General features: G+C 41.5%; 1 protein-coding gene across 1 annotated transcript in view; it reads right to left on the minus strand.

Moving 5' to 3' along the window:
- Nucleotides 1–27,489, minus strand: part of ZNF407 (zinc finger protein 407) — a 3,063,484-nt gene that overhangs the window by 2,084,291 nt on the left and 951,704 nt on the right. The window lies entirely within an intron of this gene.

Here is a 27,489-nt window from a genome sequence, read left to right on the forward strand (position 1 = left end):
TCATGGCAGCAAGCAATATATATACTACTATATACTTGTCTAACTTACAGTTAACACCAGCTGCTTAGATTGAAGGGACCACCCATTCACAACAGATAGAGAAAGGCTATTCCTGACCTATAAGGGAGTGTGCTCATTTAGAGCAACTGATATGCCAAGAACATGTGTGCTGAATTTAACATCAAAGACCCTCCTTTAAGGTATCCATGGCTGGGATGAATCACAAGAAAGTCACCAGGGTAGAAGCAGTTGGATGATAGCAACATGACATTTATCATAAGTCTGAGTAAAGGAATATAGCCTTACCAAGTGGGGCCTAAGCCCAACTGACAGAACTGCAGTTGAGATAACGCCTTTAGAAAGGTAGCAATGCTGACCTCGATGTCGACAGTAAAGGCATTGTTAAACAGCACTGATAGGAGCAACTCCTGTACTGAATCAGACTTTGACCACAGCATGGGCCAGTAGGCAGAACTGCCCTACGGCGGCAGACAACACAGCTAGAAATTCACTACAAAGTATCATTTGACACCTTTAAGACTTCTTCTCTCCAGGGAACAAAAATACAATTTTATCTCAATAAGCTAGCAAGCCTGAGTTGGTGCGGCACACCCAAGCTGTGAAAGCCCCTGCCTGCCTCAGTTTCCATCCTTGAGAAAAATAAAGGGGAAAAATGTACTGGACTGGTTCACACACACACACACACACACTTGTCAGCGTCTGTGGCTTATCATGTAGCACAGTCTCTTTTGATGCTGGAAGATCAAAAGGCTTTTAGTTCTGTGTCCACTAAAGGTGCCTGGATTCACTTTCCAGTACTGACACTGAGTGTGTCAACCTTCTAACAAAACATTAAATCATGGGTGGCTTGTAGCCCTGGTTGGCTGCAGCCCCCCTATCCAAGGTAAATTAATAAAACTCCTGAAGAAATAACTCATTCAAAAAACTGAAATAAAAACAAATATTTTTATTTTCTTTTTTTTTAGTTTTGTTCTGTGGCACTGCACAGTCTCCACTTGTCAGGTTGTTCATAAAAACAAGGTTCTTCCTGCTTCCTCCAGAAGACAGAAATGAGGCTCAGAAAGCAGTGAGAAGATATTTCCATTGGCTCAGGCTGCCTCGGGTGTCCTAGGCAGCCTGACCAAATTTGAAAGCAGGAACAGTGGGTAATTTACAGAAGTAGTAACAGTGAATGTAATTTAAAAACAGAAGCACAAGAGCAAGTTTATTTCCCTCAGTTATTATGATCAGTATTAAAAAAAATATATATATATATATATATATATATATATATATATATATATATATATAAAGAGAGAGATTGGACATAGATATCTATATCGCTTCCCTATTATATAACCGAACATTCAAAATTTCGAACATGCCTTTATCGACAGCCTAATGTCAAAAAGGCCAAATTCCGAACACAAGGAACAGTGATTTTTTTTTTCCTAGTGAAAAAATTGCTGGTCCGCAAAAAAAAACAAAAAACAAACACAAAATAAAGTGGGGGGGGCTGTGCCCCCCACACCACCCCTAATTAAATATACCAACTCCGAGATCACACCACAGTGGAGGAAATGGCAAAATCCCAAAAACAGCCCAATTATTTATTTCCCCTAGGAAAAAAAAAATCGCTGTTCCGTGTCTTCGGGATTTGGCCTTTTCGACATTAGGCTGTCGATAACGCAACATTCAAAATTCTGAATGTTCAAGTAAATGATAGGGACCCTCTATACCTGTTCTATAGATATAAATATATATCTGCACACACACACACACACACACACACACACACACACACACACACACACACACACAAATATATAATGTGCGGCACATATTTTGTAAGGTAAGGATTTTTTTTTTGTTTGTGCCAGAGATGCAGTTGGCTTATCTGGCACCCAGTGCCACTCTCCCAGTTTAGTACCCCTCAACACTAAATTATAGAGGGTGTTGACGACTGGGGAGATATGGGCGAAGGCTGCCAGCCTAGTCAAATAGAATTTAATATATAATTCTATCAACTGTATAAATAAATGTAAAATACAGGCTTGTGTTTTTAAATGTAAGAAAACACTGTGAAATGTGGAACTGCAAAATATGTGACAACATTGCACTCTACTGGCCCAGTGAAGCATGTTGCATCCTTTTATGTTTGAATTTGGCCCGAGGGCGGCTGGATAAAGATTTCATGCTCATTGTTTTAAGGCTAAAGTTTATGACAAGAATTTTGATGTGGAAGGTGCTTTACTGCTTTAGTTTCTGTTAGTATATACATGTGAAATGTCTTCTATTGTTGTAAGTTTCTGTGCAGGTGTTAGACTGCTAAATAATGCAGTTTGTGGCCTGAGAACTCAGACCAGGTGTTAAGATGATGCAATATGAATACTGGGAAAACCTCAGTGTCAAAAATGATGTAATTTTGGGAGGGCCTTAGAGACATGTTTGTTAGTAATGCTTAACTACTATTTCTCACAAGAGACCTGGAGCATTTTGATCTGGACATCTAACTCTGCTTATGCTCACATGTAAGTTTGTAGCACTGTGATATCTTGTAGCATAGTTAAAGCCAGTAAAGATTAATTAGGTATTTTTCTTTGAAACCAGACCTGTCCTACTGTATTATTTTAAGTTTCTGTGAGATCTGTGAACTCTCAGATATCTCTGTGGTGTAGTAGTTTTGTCTTGTGTTTTAATTATTTATTATTAAATATTTTTAAAACCTTCTACCTGTGGCTGGTTTGTGCAGAGATGAAGTATGCTTCAGAGTACAGTATATATTTACAGAGTTTAGTGTCTAAGCCCTTCCAATAAGCCTTAGACTGTATAGTCACATTACCACTGGATATTAATATTGCACAGTAAAAATTGGACACCCTTTTAAGGGCCTTTTAGTAGCTGATATTATTAACTGGGTGGTGGCAGTAATTAATACTGTATAGTCTGGATAAAGGGGCACAGCTGGAGAATCTGTGTCAGCTTTTCTCAGGAGTGTCTGTGAAGCTGTATAAATACTTATCTCAAAGTGTGTGTTGTGTCAGCTACTTGGGCAGGGACACGAAGCACTGGTTCGACAGAGAGAGTATTGGAGGTTCTAGCTTGCCCAGTTCGGTGGAGACCTGGACCCCATAGCTGTGCCAGTGGGGAGTCTTTTTGGGGACCTGGTGAGCAAGGGAGCAGCCAGCCCCAGACTGACTGCGAGCTCTGTGTGCACTTAAGGGAAATTGTACTTTACTGTGTGTATTATTTATCCTTTCCTCTTCTAAGAGACAACCTCCCTGGTGTTAGTGGTGAGGATTGAGGCTCCTTGATTACTGGGCCAGGGCACGGTCGTCACAGAGGGCAAAATAATGTGAGGAGCTTGTATATATATGTGTGTATATACAACATTCTTGGTGCTCACAATCACATGCCCTAGCACCTTGCCCAATTTGCCCCACTGTAGCTACACTTCTGGTCTGTGTGTAAGGAAGAACAGATACTCTCAACTATCCCTGAGACACAAAAATAAACATATCACTAAACAACTGGGGCATGGCAGGTATGTGGCAAAGTGGTTTTGGGATGACCCACTGCAAAATGAATGGCTTATTTATGATGTAGGGGGTGATGCAGCAGACAGAAAAAAGGAACAGTACGGGGCACCAAGAAAGAGAAGACAAGGCATGGTGAATGCAGAAAATGTGAATCTGTAGAAATACACATATGAGCAAAGGTGCCTAGCTAGAAGTGACAGAGTACTGTGTAGTGGTTCCCAATACAAGAGGTGCAGGCAGGAAGGAAGGCCGGGTCAGCCAGGCATTATGAGAATGAAGTCAAAAGAGAAAAAAATCGCAAATAATTTAACTGAGCTAATGTCAGCACACAAAGAGACAGGTAAGCGTCAAAAGATCAATAACCCCAGGGATGGAAGGGTGGAGGGAGTAGCAGGAATAAAAATCAGCCCTTGTATCTGTCAATAATACCACTAAGCATATATGTGACAAAAGTCAAACAGCAGAGAGCAAAAGGGGAATTTGCTGACATTTCTCTTTACATAATCATCCCATCCCAAGGAAGATAATAAACAGAAACAGAAACGCAATTACAGGGGATCTTGAGATGAAAAAAATATATTTATTAAACTGGCACAACAGAATCTGTTGGGAATTCAATATATGGGCAAATTGTGGTGAAGCACTATTTGGTTTGGCCAGGACTTGGACATATTTATTTATTTTATTTTACATTTGTTGACTGGGATAGTCCGTCTGGGTGTGAGCCCATTTTCAGGGGAGGCCCGGGGAGAAAAGCTCCAATAAAACAAGAACAACACTGACAGGTACAGTGTCGGTTTTATGTATCACATCATGATAATGTAGACTTCTTGCCAGGGGAACGGCTGAAACAAGATAATGAAGTCAAGCAACAAAGGTAATAAAACATTTAATATTGTGGGAATCAGACTGAACTGAAGTAGACATAAAAAATGAAGACTGTGGGTTCTCATTAGGCAGGAATGATAAGGGCAGAATAAAGCATTAGGAGCTCAAGAGGCAACATTTAAGGTTGAAGACAATTTTTCTGCTTCAGGCTTAACAATGGGCAGTGTTTTTACAACCAGGATCAGTTCTAACATGAATAATGGGTCCATGGTAGGGCAATCTCTCCAGCCGACACAAGCATCCTACAAAAGGGCCTCATGGAAATAGACAACTGGTGCCAGAGCCATGGCCTCAAGCTACATGCCAAAAAGTGTATAGTCATCCCCTTTGGCAAAAACAAAGTGCCCACAAATTAGCACACAGGTGGTAATCCATTAAGTACGGAAGAAGTAATTAGGGACCTGGGGACCCAAGTTGATAGCAATCTCTCATTTGACAACCACGTGGCCAAAGTGGTTAGAAAAACATTTTATATAGCCCACCTAATCATGAAGGGATTCACATCTAGACCAGGGGAGGTCATCGTGCCTCTTTACTCATCCCTCATCAGGCCCATAATTGAGTACAATGCCCCTTTTGGCTTGTACCTTACCAGACACCTGCAGCAACTGGAAAGACCCCAAAAGTACCTCACCAAGAGGATCAAAGGGCTCAAACAGATGCCATATGCTGCCCGGTTAAAGACACTCCAGCTCTACTCAGTGGCATACCGCCTGCTCAGAGGCGATCTGTGCCTGATGTATAAAGCCATGTCCAACCCGGAATTAATGGACATGCTGCACCTCAGAAAATCCAAATCCCATTGAGCTATGCGCTCGAGAGACTTGAACCTCAGCACTGAAATAAATAGGACATGCTGGAGGGACAGATTCATAACCCAGAGGCTCCCTTCACTCTGGAATAAAATCCCAGTCCAGGTTAGGAAATCCCAGTCCAGGTTAGGCAGAGTCCCTCATTGACTCTCTTCAAGAGGAATCTTGATGAGTGGATGGGAGATAGTAGGTTTACCCCGGGTATCACTTCTGTGTCACTGTTAGACAGAGGCACAGTATACTAACCTCGAAAAAGGGCATAGCAAAATTCATTTCAAATGGGTGGTGAAAGCCAAACACACTCTGGCTAGGCTTATAAATGCCCTAGGGCAGATAGCCTAGTATGAACCTATGAACCTATGAATCACCTACTAATACATATGTCACATTCAAGACAGGATGTGTTAGTGTGAGGCATCAGGGACAAAGGTCTGTTAGACTTCCTATCGTAGTACACATAGAAATACTACTTACATTGCTCAAATACTACCCATATAAGCAGATGGACAGTTTTTTGCAGGACAGCATTTTGTAGGGATTTCCTATTTCATGTTAGTGGTGGAAGGGAAGGGAAGGAAGCCAAGAACCTTAGTTCAACCCATGAAAGGCCTGACATAGTTGAAAAGTTGCAAAGGAATCAAGAGTTAGCAAATGTGGATAGACATTTCACATCTATTTACTTTCTGAAACAGAAATTCTTCTCTAAGCCTAGTGAACAACAAAAAGCAGGGTAGTATAGATTAGTCAGTCAGCTATTTATTTATTTATTTACAGGAAAGCCCAACTGGACACATGTCCTTTTTCAGGGAAGGCCCATGGAGAAAAGAACCACTTAAAACTATATCATATACAGATAAATGAACATTATAAACTTAAAAAAGTACACATAGAAGGTATACGGGTACATTCAGTTTAAGGTTGATATCGGAGATAAACAGGTACATCCAGTTTAAGGTAACATGTATATGCACAGACAGGTAACTCAGTAGAATACATGAAAATACAGAGAACACAGATAAATGCACATTATAAATTAAAAAAGTACATATAGAAGATACACAGGTACATTTAGTTTAAGGTAACACTATATACACAGTCAGGTAGCTCAGCAGAATACATGTGATAGAGAGTCAATGTGGAAATCATTCAAATATCATATATCAGAGGAGCAAGTAAGGATGAGGTATAACAGACTCCAAGCTACAGTTTGAGATACTTGTAAATTAGTAGTGGATTTACTGAAGGTGAGTATAGGGATAGATAAGACTTGTGGATAGGTTCTAACCCGGACTGGTACAGGAACAGAGCCATGTGTTAGGTAAGTTTTGGGGCTTTTTTTAAACTGAACTAATGAGTGGGCAGTGTATTCCATAGTTTTGGTATGAAGTTGGAGAACAGGGAATCACCAGCTGTATTTTTGGCTTAAGTTACTTCAACAAGGAATTTATTACTGGAGTAAGGAATTCTATTATTGGGGTAAGGGTGTAGTAGATTTTGAAGTGCAGGACTTTTCTCAGGCTGATGTAGGATTTTCTGAGCTAAGGTAAGTAGACTGTATAGAAGGAAGTGAGGGAGTTGCAGACAGTTAAGCTGTTTTACAGCTGTGCAGTGGTGTGTAATCTATAAGGAGAGTCAGTGGCAAACCTAGCTATTTTGTTACAACAGGAGTTGAGTTTGGCTAATTCAGTCTTTCTAAGATTAATGAGAATTGGAGAGGCATAAAGGAGGGTTGACGAGAGATGTGTGTGTGTGTGTGTGTGTGTGTGTGTGTGTGTGTGTGTGCAGTGGCAGACTTAGTGCTTTTAGTAAGAAACTGTTGTTTATATATAGAACACCTATTTTTTTGTGTACTTTCTTTATGGTCTGGGAGATGTGAATATCAAATTTCACATTATTGTCAGTATGTACACCTAATAGGTTTGTATGGCTATTATGTTGAAAAAGGGCAAGTCAGTGATATTCTGATTTAGGGGGACGCATCTCTTACCTTATAACTCTTTAGACAACACCTGTAAAAGCAAACGGTGAAAGGCACACACAAAGCAATGTTTGGCACTGAATACACCTTTCATAGCACTTTGCTCTCTGGTTGAGTTTTTGGTTGTGATTCCTAGTTTGTGGAGTCTACATGTACTCCCTTGTCTGTGTATAGGTTTTATCCAGGTGCACTAGATTCTTCCACCCAAGGGATGAACTCCAGCAGGACCTGATCTCCAGGCCCAAATGCTAGGCAAGCAGGTGTATGCCTGTGACCATTTGTGATTTTACTTTCATCCCAATCTAATACAAGATGGCAAACAGAAAATAATTATCTTTTTGGTGGGGTAGGAAGGCAGGCACTACTCCTAGATAGGATTTACAATATCCTTGAAAACATCTATCATCTCGGTTTATTGAGTACTACTATTTTGTTAGCTTTGAATGTTAAGTTTTAGAGAAAACTTATTTTTCCTTGAAAGAAAAAAATAAAATTGAATTTCTTTCCTTAACTATGATTTCTGTTGAGGTCATAACTGAATAAAAAAGGTTATAAAAAAAGTACAGTTGTGTACACTTTACCATAAATGTAGATGTTCGAGTGTATCATTGTTGCAGTCATCACACTTGGGTTATTTGCCTGCAGGTAGCCCTCAGTCGGCACGAATACCAGAGTCTTGGGATTTCTGATCGGATGCTGTCGCCTCATCCATGACGTCAGGTCATCAGGGGTATAAAACATGCAGCCGATGCCATTACGTCAGTTTTTCTTACCCCAGATGTCAGGAGCCCCCAAAATAGGAAGCAATCAAATGGTGTGGAACACCTCCAGTAAAAAGTAAATACCATTTCCATAAGATATGGCCAAAAAAGAGGATAGGTAGAAAGTATAGAAAGACAGGGGGCTGAAAGGAGGGTAACCAGGACTGCAACAGTGAAGACACTCGAACATCTAAATTTATGGTAAGTGTACACAACTGTACTATGTTCTTCGTGTTTCACTGCTGCAGTCATCACACTTGGGTTGATTCCCAAAGATGAGGAAGGGTGGAGGCAGTCAAGAAGTAGTAGGGCTGGCTAGCAGGCCTTGTAAGACTGCTGTGGCAAATCCAGCTCTGGATTTAAAAAATATAGGTAAATGGTAATGCTTAGTGAAGGTGTGTACAGAACTCCAGGTTGCAGCTTCCAGGATGTCCCTGCTAGGGACTCCCCTGAGTAAAGCTGTAGAGGTTGAGGTAGCCCTACTGGAATGAGGCCTGATCCCCTGTGGGGTAGGTTTTACATGGTGTTTGTAGCAGAAATGGATGCAGTGTGCTATCCATTTAGAAATGGTTTGTTTTGAAATAGCCTTGCCCTCTGCCCCTGTAGCAAAGCTAACTAGCATCTGGTCAGATTTTCTGAAAGGTTTAGTCCTGTCAAGGTAGAACCTGAGCTGTTGTGCACATCCAAGGAGTGCAGGATCCTTTCCCCTTTATTCTGAGGATTAGAAAAAAGGTTGGCAAATGGATGGACTGGTTTAACGTCACATGGATGCCACCTTGGGCATAAAAGATGGGTTAGTCCTGAGGGGGGAAACCCTGTCCGCATGGAAGATAATGAAGGGTTCCACAGCCATAAGGGCCTGTAACTCAGACACTCTTCTTGCTGAAGTGATGGCTAGCAGTAATGCTGTTTTCCAAGAGAGGAATTTTAACTCTGCTGTAGCAGCAGGCTCAAAAGGGGGAAGCGTGAGCTTCTCTAGTACAAAGTTAAGGTCCCAGGCAGGAGTGGGAGCTCTCCTTGGGGGTCTTAAATTGTTAGCTCCTCTCAGGAACTATTTGATCAGAGGGTGAGAGAAGAGGGGTGGCTCAGTATTGTAATGAGCTGAGATAAGAGAGGCATGAATCTTAACTGATGAGAAGGATAGGCCTTTGTGGAGCAGCTCTGCTAGATAATCTAGGATTTGAGGCAAGGAGGGCATGGCTGCGTCCTTCCCTTGAGACTGGCTCCAAGAACAGTATCTATTCCACTTTTATGAATAGGATTTCCTAGTACTGGGCCTCCTGGTCTCAAGGATAACATCTAGCACCTGTTTGCTGAGGGTTGCTGGTGATGTATTCAGGGATTAAGCCAGGCTGCCAGGTGTAGGGTTTGCAGCTGAGGATACAAAATCTGTCCCTCCTGCTAGGACAGCAGAGAGGGGGGTCTGCTGTAGGTGCCAGGGTGGCACTGCTGTCAGACTGCGTAGGAGTGGGTATGAGTGCTGGCGTGGCCAGTCTGGTGCAATAAAGACTGTCCTTGGCCTGTCCTGTTTGATCTTCAGGAGTACTTTTGGAAGTAGGGGCAGAGGGGGAATGGCATAGATTGAGAGGTTTTCCCATGTGAAGGATAGGGCATCCACTTTCCAAGCTTGAATGTGGGGAATTCTGGTGCAAAATGTGTTTAGTTGATGGTTTTGGGGGAACACAAAGAGGTCCACCTCTGGTGACCCCCACCTGTGTATTAGAAGTTTGAATGAGTTTGGTTCCAGTTTCCACTTGTGTGGGTTTATTAGATTTCTGCTTAAGTCGTCTGCCAGTGAATTTTGTTTGCCTGGCAGGAATTGAGCTTGTAGGTGCACTTGGTTGCTTAAGGCTGTGTTCCACAGAGCCATGGCTAACCTGCAGAGTGTGTAGGAGTGAGTTCCCCCCTGATTGTTTATGTACCACACAACTGTGGTGTTGTCCGTCTTTATCAGGAGTTGTCCTGGCAAGGTACTTGAAGGCTGTCAGTGCATTCTGTACAGCTAACATTTATTTTTGATTGATATGCAGGTGAATTTGTCCTGGGCTCCATTTGCCTTGAATGCATTTGCCTGCCATGTGTGCCCCCCACGCACAGTCTGATGCGTCTGTTGTCAGAGTTTGGATGGCGGGGGGTTGTGAAAAAGGGAGTCCTTGTTGTGGTTGCAAGCCTCTGCCCATCAAAGGAACTCTGTCCTTAGGCAAGGAATAATAGGAATCACTGCTTCCAGGTCCTGGGAATGTTGAAACCAGAGACCTTTTAAGTACCATTGAAGTTTCCTCATATGCAGTCTTGCATATGGAATTAGTAGAATACATGAGGCCATGAACCCTAGGGCTTGCAGTATTTTTCTTGCAGATAGCTGGGTTTAGGTGGCCAGTAGTTTGAAATAATTTGTCAAATAAACCTGCTTTTCTGGAGTGAGGAATGCCATCTGGGAAATTGTGTTCAAGCTTGCTCCCAGGAATACAATCTTTTGGCTGGGTACCAGATGTGATTTATTTTCGTTGATGGTGTACCCCAGAGAAGTTAGGAGTCTCTTTACAAACATCAGGTGCTGAAGTAGCAATTCCTGACTGGCCGCCTGAATCAGGCAATCGTCCAAGAATGGGTAAATTTGAATATTCCTCTGCCTGCAGTAAGCGATGGCTGGAGCCAGGCACTTTGTGAATACCCTGGGCACAGTAGATAAGCCAAAGGGAAGTGCAGAGAACTGAAAGTGCATAGAGCCTGCCCTGAAACGTAGATATTTCCTGCAAGAGTGCCTTATGGGGATGTGCAGATAAGCTTCTTTTAAGTCTAGGGTGACTAGCCAGGAGTCCTTGGCTAGCATAGGAAGGAGCTGCTGGAGTGTAAGCATTTTGAATTTTGGTACCACCAGGAAGGTGTTTAGGGTTGACAGATCCAGAATAGGGTGCCAAGAGCACAGGAACAGCCTGGAGTAGAAACACTGTCCCCTTTGCTCTGCTGGCACAGGTAGAATAGCCCTGATACTGAGAAGAGAAAGTACTCGCTTTTGGGCCTCTGTCCACTGGTTTGGAGGAAGGTCTGGCAATCCGCTTGGGGTTGGCAGAAAGTGGAAATAGAATCTGTATCCCAGGGATACAGATTCTAAGACCCATCGGTCCTGGGTAATATACTCCTAGGGGTGCAAGTACTTGGGCATGGCTGGGAAGGATTAAGGACAAGTCATTGTGAACTTTTTCCATGGGGGGGGGGGGTTGAGGAGGGAGCACTCCATTGTTTAGATCTGTGGATACCCTGAGACTGTAGTCTTTGTGGTTTGTTGCCCCTGGGTTTGGGCTGAGAAGGTCTGGAAGGGACTGGAAAGGACCAGTTTTTTGAAGGCCAATGCCTACTGAATCTAGGTGGCTGTACCTGTAAGAAATCTTTAACAGTTTGTATGGATTTCACTTTTTCCGCCATCGTTTTAAGAACTTCTGCTTTAGAGCCAAACAAACATTCTTGGTTTAATGGAGCATCAAGTAATTTTGCCTTGACATGGTCTGGCAAGATTTGTTTCTTCAGCCAAGCATGCCTTCTCAGAACAGACCCAGTGACAGCAGACCTGCAAGGTGCTTCTAAGGCATCAAAACCACACTGCAAAGTATGTTTACCAACTTGGTTTGCAGAATGCATTAAATCTTGTCAGTCCTTATTTTCTGCACAATCAGGAATCAACATTTTGTTGTTTAATTAGATCAATAATATGCTGCTGGCACTTCAACATGTAAAACTGGCAATATAAAGCACTGATGGCAAGAGTTGCAGAGGTATATACCTTCTTACCCCATCTGTCTAGAGCCCTAGAATCCCTGTCCGAAGGGGTAGGGTTTTTGGCTGTAGAAGCCTTAATACCTTTAGGTCCCCGGGAAATTGTCTCTGGATCTGCAGTGGGATTTTTAAAGAGAAATTTGTGAGAGTCAGGTACTCTGTAGTATCTGTCAGGCTTTCTAGGAGTAGGTGGTAAAGTGTCAGGGGTAAGGCTGGATTCCATGAAGAAATCATCTACAATATCCAGGCCAGGGGGAATAGCTAGAGGCCTATGCTGAGGCAAGTCTAAAAATTCCCTGAGTCTCTTTTTGGACTGTGGGTAGTCCTGGCATTCCCAGCAGAAATGCTCTCTTAGGGTATCCAAGGTTTCACTGAAAGAAAGGTCCTCTGGGGGGAGGCTGAGGGAATTGAATCCTCTGCATCTGAGTCCTCACAGATAGATAAGGGTATGTCCTGGTAATCACAGGGGTCAGAGTCATCAGACTCATGGTCTGAAGAATCAGAAGAAAAATCAATTCTTTGTCTTTTAGAGGGGAAAGGCTGGCTTCCCCTAATTAAAGTAATAAGGTCTTCAGCCATTCTAAGCATTTGTTTCTGTGGCATGGGAGCTTGAGAATGAGCTTTGGTCGTCGGTTTCCAAGGTGTAGTGCAAACTCTGGGCCTGAGAAATTCGGTAGCTTTAGTCATCAACGAAGTAGTCGGTTTAATATGAACATCGGAAGGTCTGAATACACCCTCAGAAGCTGGTGCCTGCACAGCGGCTCCGGACCCATCCAAGGTAGAGACATCCGCAGGTTCCATAGTCGAAGAAGCATCTCGCGGCATACCGGACTCTAAATGGGTCTCAGTACAGGCCTGCGAATCTGTAGAAGCGGGTAAGAGGGGCTGCGAAAGCAGCTCACTGTGTACCGGTGGACTGGCGACTAGCTTAATGGCAGTTTCTTTGGCAGTTTTGGACCTATGCGGTCTATCTCTGTCTTTATTTTTGCATTTTTTTCAGAAGATTGGTAGTCGGATGGCTTACTGAAGCCATTTTGGAATACGGAGAATGAGAGCGAAAAAATTTAGAGACAAAAATAGCCCAACAACAAATAGTTTGAGCGTTGAACAAGGCACAAAACCGACAGCGAGGGGCGTCGTGGTATGGGCCTAAACAGGTGACGCAGTAAGAATGAAAATCTCTGTGAGGTATTTACTTTCCACAGGCAAGACAACTGTTAACTTTTTCTGACATCAATTAGAGCAAGAAAAAAGGATCCCCAACGGGGTACTTAGCTTTAGAAGACTTTAGGTTTGAAACTCAAAATACGAAAATTTCAGGTAGCTGCTGACTGGCACTTGCAAACTGCTTCTGCTTCGGGCTCCCTTGCGGCAAGAAAAGCTGATGTAATGGAGTCGGCTGCATGTTTTATACCCCTGACGTCATGGATGAGGTGACAGCATCCAACACAGAAATCCCAAGACTCTGGTATTCGGGCGGACTGATGGCTACCTGCAGGCAGATAACCCAAGTGTGATAACTGCAACAGTGAAACACGAAGAACATCTCTTAAGATGCACCTCAGAGCATACAGAACTCTATGACTAGGCCCCCAAGACCCCAAACTTAGTATTTTACTTCCTCCTTACTTATTCCACTGGGGTCTTGGCCAGTTAGGGTATGGTTAAATTATGGAGGTTTAAAGGCTGACATGTATATAATCTATGAAGTAGCTATAATGAGTGGGTACTGAGTAAGCCTGTAGCCAAAAGCGACTGACCCCATCTGTTGTTTGATCACAGGTAGCAGCCACTGACCTGTCATGAGATAGCCCCACGCAATCCAATTAGCCTACCATGCTATTTTGAAGCCACTAGCCATCACTGCATTAAATCCAGGTCCCCTTTACCTGAGATGGTGGCAGTTCAGGTGAATGTAAATGATCCTATGGTACATACTAAAACAAGCAGGAGAACTTCCATGGGGCACAGGACAAATTATCCCCTAATCAGTACAAGTACCACCTCAGGTCACCCCTAAAGAGGCAAAATTCTTAGCTGGAATAACCTAATCAACAAAATAAATAAATAATAAAATAAATAGGTCAATAAACAAATAAACTGAAACCACCACCTAAGAATATCTAGGACTGAGACAAGCGAATCAGATCTCAGAGATGGGTTAAATGATGTTCCAAAAGCTTCAGGCCTGAGGCTTCATGCATTCATATATTTGTTCTAGGCTAACTGCTCTTATGGGCCATTTTAAGCCCAGCCAATTACTCCATGTCAAATCCTGCACCTTGTGTCTGTAAGGTAAACACCTTAACCATTACGCCAACATCTCAGACATCTTCTCAAGATATGGAGCTACCAGGAAAAGAGTTTAGCCAATGGATGAACTCCAGAATGACCTGAACTGCAGCCCCAAATGCTAGGCAGGCAAGCTGTCAGGAATCCCAAATCTCCTGGAGGGAATGGGTATTTGAAAAGGAGCAGAGATGTGGCATTTCAAAGTGGCTCCTTGATTTGCCAGAGCTGGGCCTCAATCCTGCCATACAACAGGAAAGATGGGCAGACGAGTCCCCCATAAATCTTCATGGAAAACTGTAACAAGTGTATGAAAACCTCAAAACGTCTGTTACTGATCACCGCATGCAACAAAAGATGCTCTTCCTCCTGGAATGAAACTGTTGGCACTTGGGAGGCATATGTGATAGACTTCCTAGCAATTATGCTGGTGGGGGTCAGGTTAAATACACCTAGAGCTAGGCTCTGTATCAGGGTTGACTGACACTCAAAATGTGTGTGTAGGGAGGGATGAGCATGGTTAAGACTAAGGGTGATTCCTATTCTACAAGGAAAATGACAGCCTGAACCCATGTTCCACTTGGCCAACAAGAAGATGTCTAGACATCTGATTACACTACAGTTCGGTGGATAAAGTCAGATCACAGTTTAGAACCTGAGCTGTGTTCAAACACAGACGGCCAATCCAAGGCCTCCTCTGGCCCTCTCTAAAGGTGGCTGCTTTGAAGCCAGGTGAGCATCTACAAATTCTCAAAGACCTATAGGAACTATGCCATGGAGAAGTACCACAAACTCCCCTTACCAGCAGTGCATATGCTGAGCTACCACAAGCAGTTGGTAAAACTGTTTCTTCCCCAACAAGGTTTAAGCTGCAACGGCCAATACTGGCAAGGCTTTGACTTCTGAGAGATACTGCAAAGGGAAACAATCCCCTGGAAGTAATGCCCAGTCACAACAAACAGAAGGAACTACTGTGAGGGCCACAATGCAGAAAATGCAAAAATGTCACAAGAGACATCCTGTATAGCATCATATCAAATACAAGTAAATCCACAGAGCTCCCCTTGATTTAACAATAATTAAATGAAACTCAGTTGAAGTGCCAGAATTCAGTGAACCATAGGGAAAGAAGAAACTAGTTAGATGAATGAGTGGCATAGTGAGAAGATGAAAATGGCAAGAGAAAGAGGAGAGAAAGATAACAGGAAGATAGAAACAGAGAAAAGCTTGAATGAGCATGTTACCCTGGAAGCCATATGGGAGGAGATCAAAGATAAGTTCACAGGTAAACACTAGGCTAGATGCCCTTCTGGGTTATTTTAAACCAAGCCAGTTTTCAACTCAAAGGTGAGAATCATACCCTATACCACGTGACTGTGACATAAACTGATTAACCATTATACTAACCCCCAACCAAAGATGTTAAGAAAACCTTAATGGAGAACCTTGCAACTGAGGAGAAGAGTATAAAGGAGGTGGTTGATAGGCTAAATTAACATACCTCAACACTGCATGACATGTTAGCAGAAAATGAAAAACTGAGGGAGAGCGCCATGGTGGTGAAGGCAAGACTGGGTTGCCTGAAAGTCAAGGCAACAGATGAAGGTAGAGACAGGCAAAAAAAAAAAAAACTTGCCAGTACGCCATATGACTGAGGGCATAGACTGCATAAAATCAGTATAGGAGCTGCTAGGGAAATAGGGTCAACAGCCCTGGAAATAATTACTGAATGGGCACACAGACCACATGGCAGCCAGGAGTGGAAGCCCCAAGAAGACCATGTCCAGTGATAGTCTGCTTTCAAACCTATGAATTGAAGGAGAGAATACTGAGAAGAATGTAGAAGCCGGGGAAGAAACTAAAAGTAGGAGATAACCAGGTATACATCAAATCAGGGCCTTTTCTATGAAACACAGAGGGAAAGAAATGCCTTTGTGCCAGTATTGAAGACATGAAAGGAAAAGGGCCTGAGAAGGAGACTGCTACACCCAGCAACAATGAGGCTTTTCATGCAAAAGACTACCAGAATTTTTATAAACCAAAGGAAGTAAGCCCATCACTGAAGGGGTCAGTCAGACAAGAGTGAAAAGGCAAAACAGACTGGATAGAAAAGGGGAATGTGAAGAAGAGAAATGTACATAGAGTCTGGATACTTTCTGTTGTTCAAAAAACAACAAAGGGTGACAAAGTAAATCTCATGAGAAGTGAGAAAGAAAACAGAAGAGCAGCCGTAGCAAGAACTAAATGGTTCCACAGAAAATAATGGAAGAGAAACCAGAAACAATGTTGAGCTTTTTGTTACATGGTTATAATAAAAAAAAGGAGGAGGATTAAGCTGCCGCAAAAGGATAGAAATGCAGGGGACAAGTGGGGTTAATGGGACTAAACAGTCATAACAGATTTTGTGTACATAGTTATCACACTGACAATCAGAATATCATTAAAAGTTGCACAGAGCAGTGGAAAAGGGACAGTGGAATGGTGATGCTGCTCTCCTTGATTGTAGGGAGAAGCCTACAGGTGGTAGTGTTTTTGAGTTTAGTAGGATGAAAGAAAAAAACATATATGTGTTGAAAGACACAATGTATGCAGGAAAAGACTGAGAACAAGGCCTGACAGACAAAACACCCATCAGAAGAGGGGAAGATATTTATTTATTTTACATTTGTTAACCGGGAGAGTCCGACTGGACACATATCCATTTTCAGAGGAGGCCCGGGGAGAAAAGCTCCAATAGCATGTCATAAAGAAATTACGCAAGAATATCATACAGAGATATAGGCTCCATAGAAACATAAGTTATGTACAGATTAACAATTCCTTTAGTAAAGTCAGCATACAGCATTCTAGTAGTAGGGTTTATATACAATATAAAATATAAACACAAGAAAAATTTTTTTTTTTCTCTTTGTAAATTATGAGTACTCTCAATATTTTGTTACAGAAATAACCAGTGATTATTAAGCTTTACAGTGAAAAGAATTAGGGGACCTTTAGCAGAATCCTTGAACATGGTACTGGTGCAAATTAACCTGGGGAGTAGCATGAACAAAGCCAACTGTTTGAGAAGTGGGTTCTCAGGAGCTTTTTAAATTGAATAGTGGAGGTAGTGGATGTTATTCGGCTAGGTAGTGAGTTCCAGATTTTGGCAATAGTGCAGGCAGAGAGATTTGCCAGCATCATTTTTGTGTCTGATAACACTTATTAGGTTCTGAGAACTAGATCGTAAGGCTCTGGTAGGGATGTGGGGGTTAATTATATTTTGAAGTGCAGGGTTTATTTCTGGAAGGTAGAAGAGATTATGCGCTACTGTGAGATGATTAAACAGAAGTAGTTGAGGTAGCTTGAGCCAACTGAGTTGGTTAAGGGCGAGACAGTGGTGGGATTTGTATGAGGTTTCAGTAGCAAACTTGGCTATTTTGTTCAGATCACTCTGGCGGAGATTAGTAAGGATGGGAGAGCCATAGAGAAGGATGGATAAGAGATGAGTTCTTGCAAAAGAAGCTTTGGTTTGTTTAGTTATAAAGTGTTTGTTCCTATAGAGAAGTCCTAGTTTTTTATGAACTTTCTTAATGGTTTGTGCTATATGGATGTCAAATTTGAGGTTATTGTCTATTTCTACACCTAAGAGTTTAGTGTGTGCAGTTGGAGTGATTTGAATGTTATCTCTGGAGTGAATGGTGAAAGTGGTGTTGAGGGTGGGAGCATGACCTGGGCCGAAAATAATTAATTTAGTTTTTTGGGGGTTAAGAATAAGTTTAATGTTTGTGAACCATGTTTTGGCTACAGTAAAAGTGTTTTGCGTGAGGATTTGCAGTTCCTTTAAGGTGGGGGCGGCACTTATAAGGGTGGTGTCATCTGCATATTGTACTACTGATGCTGTGAGTGAGGAGGAATTGATTTGGTTGGTGAATAGTGAGAATAGTGGGCCAAGGATAGATCCTTGAGGGACACCTATGGATACTGGTAGCAGGGGGGGCAGCTGGTCATGCCATAGGACTGCTTGCCGTCGACCAGATAAGTAGCTAGTAAACCATGATATAGTGGAGGGGCTGAGGGTATGGATGTAATGACAATAAAGCAGATCTATAATGGAGTACAAAGATAGAAAATTCAAGAAAATGTGAAAGGGACAAGGTAGAGGGAAGAGGAGATAGCAAACATTAGGGTACAAGATGGTGGAATGTGAAAGAAAGCAAAAAAATTCAATTAAATTAAAGTAAATAGGCTGCGCTCTCTCTCTCTCTCTCATTACACAATCACCCCCCCATCCCACCCCCACAGTTTTTAGTTAAAAAATAAAAAAATGAACAGTGTCCTAGTCTGTGCTGAGGACAATAAATCTAAAAAGGAATTACAACCCTGCTTTCCATCATAAAAAGAAAGACTTGCATTTCTCCTTTTATTGTCCACCACCCCACCAATCTCTGATTAGCAGTGAGATTGCCAGCAAAGAGGAGAGCTTCACTGGTAACTGTGAGGCCAGGAATTAAGCCAAAACTGCAGATGTTTCTTCCCATAACCAGGGGCAGGATGTAAGATGATAAATAGAATACAAGTATATGACACAGGCAACACAGAGGGACACAATTTATAAACTCCAAGTCATACATGACAGAAAGGAACTCAGAAGAACCAAGAAAAAGGGCACTATGGCATTGACTAAAGAAGAGAAGGTGGAGCAAGCAAACACTATCAGAATACACAATGGTAGCAAAGAGTAAGATGGAGAAAATGTAAAGAGAAGCATGGCTAGCAGAGCGTAGAAACTTGGGTCAGGAATAACAATAATGACCTGAAGGAAGTAAAAAGGGATTGAAGCGAGGAACATAAGATACTACTGATAAAAAGTAAGAAACAAAAGAGTAACAGAGCCAACCAGAACCATACTAGCCATGCTTAGGAGATTATAAAGGGACCCAGTATGGAAGACAGACAACATGACAAAGGTGGACAAGAGTAATCACCATACAAATAGCTCCCTAGGCAGAGACACGAAAAAAGGGCGGGAATCAGAAACAGAGATAAGGGAATGGAGAGGAAAGACTAAACAGGAAAAAAGAGGGGCATAAAATGAAGTAAAAGAGTCTATAGAAGAAGAGCATGAGAGGAAGGGAGAGAGGTAAATATAACAATGAAATGTATATCCTAATGAGAAACCTGGATGGAGGAGAGAGTGATTTTTTTTGTCTCAAAAGAAAGAGAAAACAGGTGAAATTATGCTTAGACAGTAACTATGAAAGTTAAGAGAAGACAGGACTGCTACATTAACTGACAAAATGCCAAAGCTAGACCACAATAAATAAAACTATAAGAGGGGAAAAGAGATATTTAGGTGAACGACAGAAGGAGCAGACAAATACAGAACAGGAAAAACAAGGGGGGAAATAAGAAAAAACTTATGGAAGGCACAAGAGAAGAAGCGGAGCAAGTGGAGACCCTAGAAATAAGTAAAATGCACTGTCATGATTATGACAGGAAAGAGGGTAGGGGAACAGACTACACAGCACAAAGATGGTTTTGTAAACATACAAAGTTACATGGCAAATGGGAAAATCACAAACAAATTGAGGAAAAGACCAAAGAAGCTCCAAAACAGGTACACAAGGAAATAACTGTAGTTAAAGTAGTAGGACAGATTCCCATATGTTAACAAGTAAAGAAGGACAATAAGGTGACTGAAATGAGGGACAAGTACACAATGACTGTTAAATCTGTGGAATGCCAATGGTATGAGAGGAAGAACCAAAAGAGAGAGAGTATTAGGATACCTAAAGAGGACGAAAGCTCAAGTATTAGCAACACAGGAAACATACCTGACATCTAACTCTACATAGGGGAATAGAAAAATACTAAAGAAGAGATCCTTGCCTTGGTAACTAAAATGGAGATAGAGGACAGGAAAGGAAGAATGTATGGATTAAAGGCACACTAGAGGGCATTTAGATCATCATTACTGCAGTATACATTCCAACAAATACAACAACAAGCATTTTCAAAAATTAATATGTATAAGCATTGAAGACTGGAATGTAATCACAGAAAGAGATGAGGTAGACAAGGGGCCAAGGAACAGGTAGATACTTAAAGAAGGTATATTTCTAAGGCAGTATTTAAAAAAGGTGGCAATGACAGTTAGAAAAGAGGATGGAGGACAGTTGCACCTTTACTGACACAGGCACAATAATTGGTTCAGGTTAGATGGTGGATACATATCTACAGAACACAGGCAACTACTGGAAGGAGTTAACATGGAATCACTGACGATCTCAGATCATGCTGTGATGTCTCTCCTCTGGGCCAGTAATCACGGAGCCTCAATCCACACCACTGACATCAGTTGGGGAGGGTCACTTAGGACAGAAATAAGGATACTCACAGTATTTTCAGATGCAGCTCTCTGCACCAAGCACAACTTTTCTTAACAGCACACAGGGAACAAACATAGACCTGGGGCTGAACTTCCTCCTCCAGTCCCCAGATGAGACTTCACCCTTCTCTCTGTAGAAATCAGTGCTCTGTGTTCCTGTTCCAAGTAGATGACACGCACACACACTTTAAGATTTGATTTTCACACACACACACACACACACACACACACACACACACACACACACACACACACACACACACGCCTGGGAAAGGCAGAACAGATTTACCAGCTATGCCCCCACTGCCCAAATTATAAAACAGATTCACTGCCACCAGCCAGCTACTTTCAGGCTCTATCCAAGGTACCCAGTCACTCTTAGTAAAATGAATGCTATACAAATGGTAATGTTAGCCAAGCGACAAGACTTTCAGGAGCATGAAACCTACAGTCCCACAAAATAAACGCAATTCTCTCAAAGGTTAAACTATTTTCTAAAAGACCAGCCACAATGAAAGGTACAGATATATTTAATAATCAATAATAAAATAGAAAACATGAAAATACAGAATATCTACTTATAGTAAACACCACAGTTTCAATTCAGAGGGAATATAAAAAATAACACAGCTGGAAAGACTCAAACAGATAAAAGAAAACAATACTTTCAGCTAATCTCACTATTTTCCTAACTGACTGAAGAATTGCAATTAACTGGTTACTTACTAAAGCAAGGCAAAATGAAGTGGATGAGTGTCAGGTCCAATAACAGGGTGCTGAGTATCACTATCATATCTCTCACTAATATCTAAAATAATTTCAGTGCTGGCTATAGAATGACATCACATCTGGTCACTTGATTCTGTGGTTCCCACACTACCCCCTGACTAGAAGCTGAGCTAGGATCTACCTACTTTTGTATATTTTAACTGTGGAGCTTTTCTCTCCGGGCCTCTGCTGAAAATGGACCTACGTCCAGTCGGACACCCCGGTCAACAAATGTAAATAAATAAATAAATGTGTTACAATACACACCTAGAGCTTTGCTAAAGCAGCTGGAGACTGTAAAACAATTCCAGTACTTTCATCCTTTCTGCGGAGACTAACCAGCCATTCTCTGACACTCTAGGGAAGCAATTAGTTCACCACTAAGGACAACAGCAGCAGGATCCCAGACCAGACACTGCATCTCTGGCTTCATTCAGGCTTGTGAGATAAAACATTTACAGCCTAAACCAGGTCATTTAATTTCAAACTATTTTCCTAGAGTAAGCTGGGCTGAGTTTAACCCATTCCCTTCCAACATTCTCTGTTAACATATATACCTATCAGCGGTTATCACAATAAAGCCTGACATACATATATATTCATAGGCTCATAGGTGTTTACTAGGCTAATGACCATAAGGGCCTTTTTAAGCCTGGCCATGCATCCCAAATCTCAGACAAGTTCTGATACCCTTGATAAGTGTAAACAGAGGCTTGGGAGAAGAAACATTTACAAGCTAGGGCCTGGGAGATGAACTATTTACAGATTGTCTGTGTCCATTACAGACACAGGTGCCAAACCAGGGATGAATTTCCGGTTTCCCACCCAACTATCCAAATTGCACTTGAATTGGGTTAGGGAGGAACTCTGCTTCACATGAATGGGGAGTCTGTTCCATAGATGGGGTAGTCTCTGGAATACATACCTATCTCTCCAGCAGGTCCTATTAGTATCACAGGCAAGGTTTAACTCTTAAGAATAGATAATTCTGGTGCTGTTTGTTTTGTGGATATGCAGGAGGTCCATCAGAGTGGGGTCTGATAATGCCCTGTATGCCAGGCATAGATCTCCTCTCAAAACCCTGTAGAGACAAAATATAGGGATAGGGCCTTGAGGCGGTCTGCATATGACATTTTACTTATGTCCTGTATTCTTTTAGTGAGGAACCTCTGTGGACATTACAATTGTTGGATATGCCTGGTTATGTACATACCAAAGGGGGCACTGTACTCAATGATAGGTCTAATGAATGCTGAACACAGTGGGACAATGACTTTCTTGGACTTAGATGCCACACCTTTGTTTATAAGTTGCAGAACATAGAATGATTTCCTCACTACTTGTATACACTCGATGATCAAAGGCTAGATTATTATCTATGTGTGTGTCCCTAAGTCCCCGACTACTGGGTCATCTCTAAGGGGTGTGTTATCAATATGATAGTTACCAGGGGTGGATGACTTCCCAAAAGATACTATTATGCATTTCTTGGCATTTAGTTTTTGTCCATGGATCTGACACCAGTTGTTTGTGTCAGCCCCTCCTAGAGAACATTTGTGTCAATGTGAGATCAATGATATCTTCGAATTTTCAATCATCTGCAAATTTAGTCAGCCAGAGACCACTGACATTAGCCTTGACTTCAGAGAAGTAAATGCCAAAAAGGAGCGGTCCAAGGATTGATCCCTGAGGAACTCCACTTCTGACTGGCCTCTTTGTAGAGGTGGACTCCCCAATTCTAACTTCCTGGGTCCTGTCTGTAAGCCAGCTGGCTATCCATCTAGTAACATATGGGTTTGTACATAACCTCTTGAGTTTGTCAACAATGCCTGAGTGAGCTATAGTGTCAAATACCTTGGCCAGGTCAAAGTAGGTAGTGTGAAAGATTTTGTCATCCATTGCTTTGGTGACCTTAGTCCACCATGCCATGTTGAGTAGGTATGATCTGCCCTTGACGAAATCAAACTGGGTTGGGTCGAGTGTCTGGAAATTTACTATATCTCTACTGATCATCTCCATGACAATTCTTTCCATGCCTTTACATATAGGATTAGTGAGACTTATGAGTCTGTAGTTTCTGGGGTCTGTAAATGATCCACCTTTGTGCAGAGGGATGACTGTTGCCTTTCACCATTCATGAGGTATGAAGTCTGTTTGGAGGCTACAGTTAAACAGTAATTTCAGAGGACCTGATAGGTCATATTTCATGCCATTTAGAAGGCATCCTGGGATATTGTCTGGGCCTACTGATACAGTGTTCTTGGTCTTGGAGAGAACATTAAGGACCTGTTCCCTAGTGATAGTAGAGGGAGTTACATTTGATGTAATCCATTGCCCTACATGGAGGGGCTCAAAAAAACTCCAGCTTTTCTCTGTCTCTTATCGTCTATTAAGAGGAGATCTCTGCTTGACTTACAGACACATGTCTGACCCAGCCTTGTTAGAAATGTTACACCTAAAGAAATCCCAATCAGTCCACACCACACGCTTCAGGGACCTCAACCTCATTACCACAATCAACAGAACATGCTGGAGGGACAGGTTCATAACCCAGAGACTGCCCATGCTCTGGAATAGACTTCCCATAAATGTCAAGCAGAGCACCTCACTGGCCCTTTTCAAGAGAAATCTTGATAAGTGGATGGGAAATAGAAAGTTCACCCCGGGGATCACTCCAGTGGCTCTACTTGATAGAGGCACCGGGAACTATCAGTAGCATGATGCCAGGGCACATTTATGGGCTACGGTTGTAAAGGCTCCAGGGCCGTTGGCATAGTACACACCTATGATATTTCCTGAGGGAAGGCTGAGGGGTAATGCTGGAGATGAATTTATCAGCCAGGAGGTTTGCTGTATCTTCTGGCTCAGTACAGGTGGCTCCACTTACAATGAGCTCTGCACACAACTGTGTATTGCTTTTGAGGTTGCAGGCATAGCTAAAGAATGCTTTGTGGTTGTCGTTGGCCTGGGAGGCCAAACGTACCTCAAATTTGTCTTTGGTAAACTTTATTTGTCCTCTGAGTTGTTTGTTTAGTTTGATGAGACTGCTTTTATCCTGATGAGTGTTGCACCTCCTAATTTTGCCATGATTTTCTTCCTCCTGTTATACAGCCTATTAATTTTGTGATTCCACCAGGGTGGCTTGTTTTTAAGTTAGTTCCGTACTTCTTCCTGGTGGGTACAGCTGCCTCTGTGCAGCTATTATCATGCTTTTACAGGGTTTCTATGAACAGTTCTGCATAGGCAGAAGTGTTCTCAGGGCTAATGGGGGCTTGAAAATTTGCCAGATCCTCACTTAATAGCAGGAGGTTAGCCTTAGAATAGTTCCTAAATATTCCAGGCTTAGCTGGGGGTCCAGGTTTTATTTTTACTTCAAAGGAGACCATTTTCTGGCCTAACCTTACCAGGGAAGGCATTACAGTAGGGGGTGTGCAACAGTGTCCCATATTAGTAAGGAACAGATCCAATATGGTTGCACACCCCTGGTTGGTGTACTGACTATTTCATCCAGGAAGTTTGTATTTATAGACAGAGACACCTCCATCTTTAGTTACATGTCTGAGAAATAGCTGGCCTAAATGTGTGGAAGGCATTATAACCTTGCACTGTTGGTATGCTCTCCACGGTTTTAAACCATGTCTCAGTGACCGCACAGACGTCAGCATCCCCTAGGGTAAAGAGAGCTTCTAGGGAGTGGAGATTATTTCTTTAGACTCCTGGCATTGAGCAGTAATACCTTTAGATTTTCTTGGTTTCGATTTGCTATGTCAGAAGTACTTTCAGTTTGGCATTGCCTAAAAAAAGGCACTATGAGGGAAGACAATGTTTTTGCTAATATTCAAAAGCCTAGAAGGGAGAGGTGTAGACCATCCCTGGCAAAGCAGTGTGGTCTGCTGACCATCTCCTTCCATGCTGACAAATACTGCACCCCCTTAGAATGACACCAGAAACTAAGCCACTTATTAAAGTCAATCATCTTTTGTTCATATTGTGGCATCATCCTTGGAGAAGGTAAAATGCTGCTCAATGCTATGCTCATATCAGCTTGAGACACACATTCCAAAAGCTCCATGATGTTTCTCTTCATATAATCTAGGGAGATACATCTCAGGTCATTTATTCCCACATGGACTATGACTGAGTCATATTGGTAACTGTTGTCCAATGACTTGAGTGCATGCGTAAGGGGCAAGGCTGTTGAGGAAGAGACTCTTACACACATTAAAATGACATGCAGGTTGCAGAAAGTGTACACAACTCCTAAATTCTAATTAAATAAATAATAGTAAACATTATTAACATTAAATTCAATTACCCATATTATTTCATGTCTTTCCACAACACAGTAAACTAATTAAATGTCCTGTAAACCAATTAGTGAGAAGGATATTTCCATAAGAACAAGATACCTGATTAAGGTAAGAGACAAAAAATATAAGAAATGGAACAGAGATCGAACTACAACTTTGAAAACTGAAATAAACAAGCTGAACAAACAGATTAAGCATAGTGTTGGACAAGATCAAGAAAATTTATATAAAGATATTGAGCATAACAGGAAACCTTTTTATAGATACATAAGATGAGGAAGGAATAAAGATACACAAATTGATAAACTGTGTGCAGATTTCAAAATTTATTCTCAGACACAACAGATTATAGATATATTTACAGAATCTTATGCAAAACAGGGGTGGTAAATTGTCCTAGTGACATCCAGGTAATCCCAGATACTGGAATCAAATTAGATTATACTGAAAAAGAACTGTGCAAACTGGATCCAAACAAAGCGCAGGGAGGAGATGGAATAAATAACAATGACCTGAGAACACTTCAGCAAGAACTTACACTACCATTATATCTATTATTCACTAGGTCATATAAATATAGGGAGATTCCTCAAGATTGGAAACATGCACTTATTAAACCTGTCTTTAAGGGAAAGGGGAGTAAGACAAACACAGAATCATACAGACCCTTAAGTCTACTTTTATGTTGTGGAAAAATAATGGAGAAGGTAATACTGGATAAGTTATTGTCAGAACTGGATAGGTTGGGACTTGAAACCATATATCAGCATGCATATTTCAAAAATTGATCTATTACCACCTGTAACATGATGTTCTACAACAATATAATAACAGCTATGAATGAAAAATTGTGCTGTGATGTGATTTATATAGATTTAACTTCAGCATTTGACAGGGTCATACACAAAACACTGATCATTAAATTAGTACAACTAGGTATTGATGTACTGTTGATAAGATGGATAGCTGCATGGCTTACAAATAGGACATGGCAAGTATCACACACCAACTGGACAGGTGAAATCCTTGGTTACAGTCAAGGTGTCCCACAGGGCTCTGTCCTAGGCCCTTACTTGTTTAGATTGTATCTTTCAGACCTTACCTTTTCATCTGAGGTGTATGCTTATGACCTGAAATTGGGTAAAGTGATTACATGTAGTACAGATAAGGCATGTCTGCAAAATAATTTGACCATTTGGGCACAGGAGAATAATATGTTGATAAATACATCAAAAACTAAGCATATGAGATTTGGGAGATATGAACTGAAAGGTGAATATATAATACAACACACAGTGATTAAAACTGTATACTCATTTAAGGACCTGTGTATATGGGTAGATTCAGCTATGAGTTTTTCTAATCATATCAACCAATTGGCTAATGATAGTTATAGAACTATAGGTTGTATAAAAAGATTTATAAAGTCTAGGAAATCAAACATAATGAAGTCATTGTTAGTTACATTAGACCCAAACTTGAGTATGGATTAACAATATGGAAACCCTATAGGAAAACAAGCATGAATAAACTGGAAAGAGTACAGTGGAAATATACCAAGGGCATCCATGGATGTGAAAATCTAAGTTATTATGAAAGACTAAAATATTTGAACTTGTACAGTGTCTCTTACAGATATTTAAGAGGAGATCTTATTCAGGTATATAGGGCATTTATGAACAACAACTTCTGGGAATGTTTGGGGTTATCAAAAAGTACTAGAGAATCATCAGATAACCTATGCAGAAGATTCTATAGGAATGAGAAGTGTACTAATTCGTTCGCTGACAGAGTAGCTGATGCTTGGAACAGACTACCAAATTATACTAAAGCAAGAACTAGTTTAGATATTTTTAAGAACAGCCTGGACATTTATTATGGGAACAAGTGTTTTGGTATATTGGCAAGCTACAAAGGCATTAATGCTCGTGCTTGAAACATTTGTATGTATGTATGTAAGCAATTCCACTACTACTACAAAAGTCCTTATATAAGATGAA

This window comes from Protopterus annectens, chromosome 3.part1 (genome assembly GCF_019279795.1).
Source record: "Protopterus annectens isolate FY-2018-M chromosome 3.part1, PAN1.0, whole genome shotgun sequence".
NCBI lineage: Eukaryota > Metazoa > Chordata > Ceratodontiformes > Protopteridae > Protopterus > Protopterus annectens.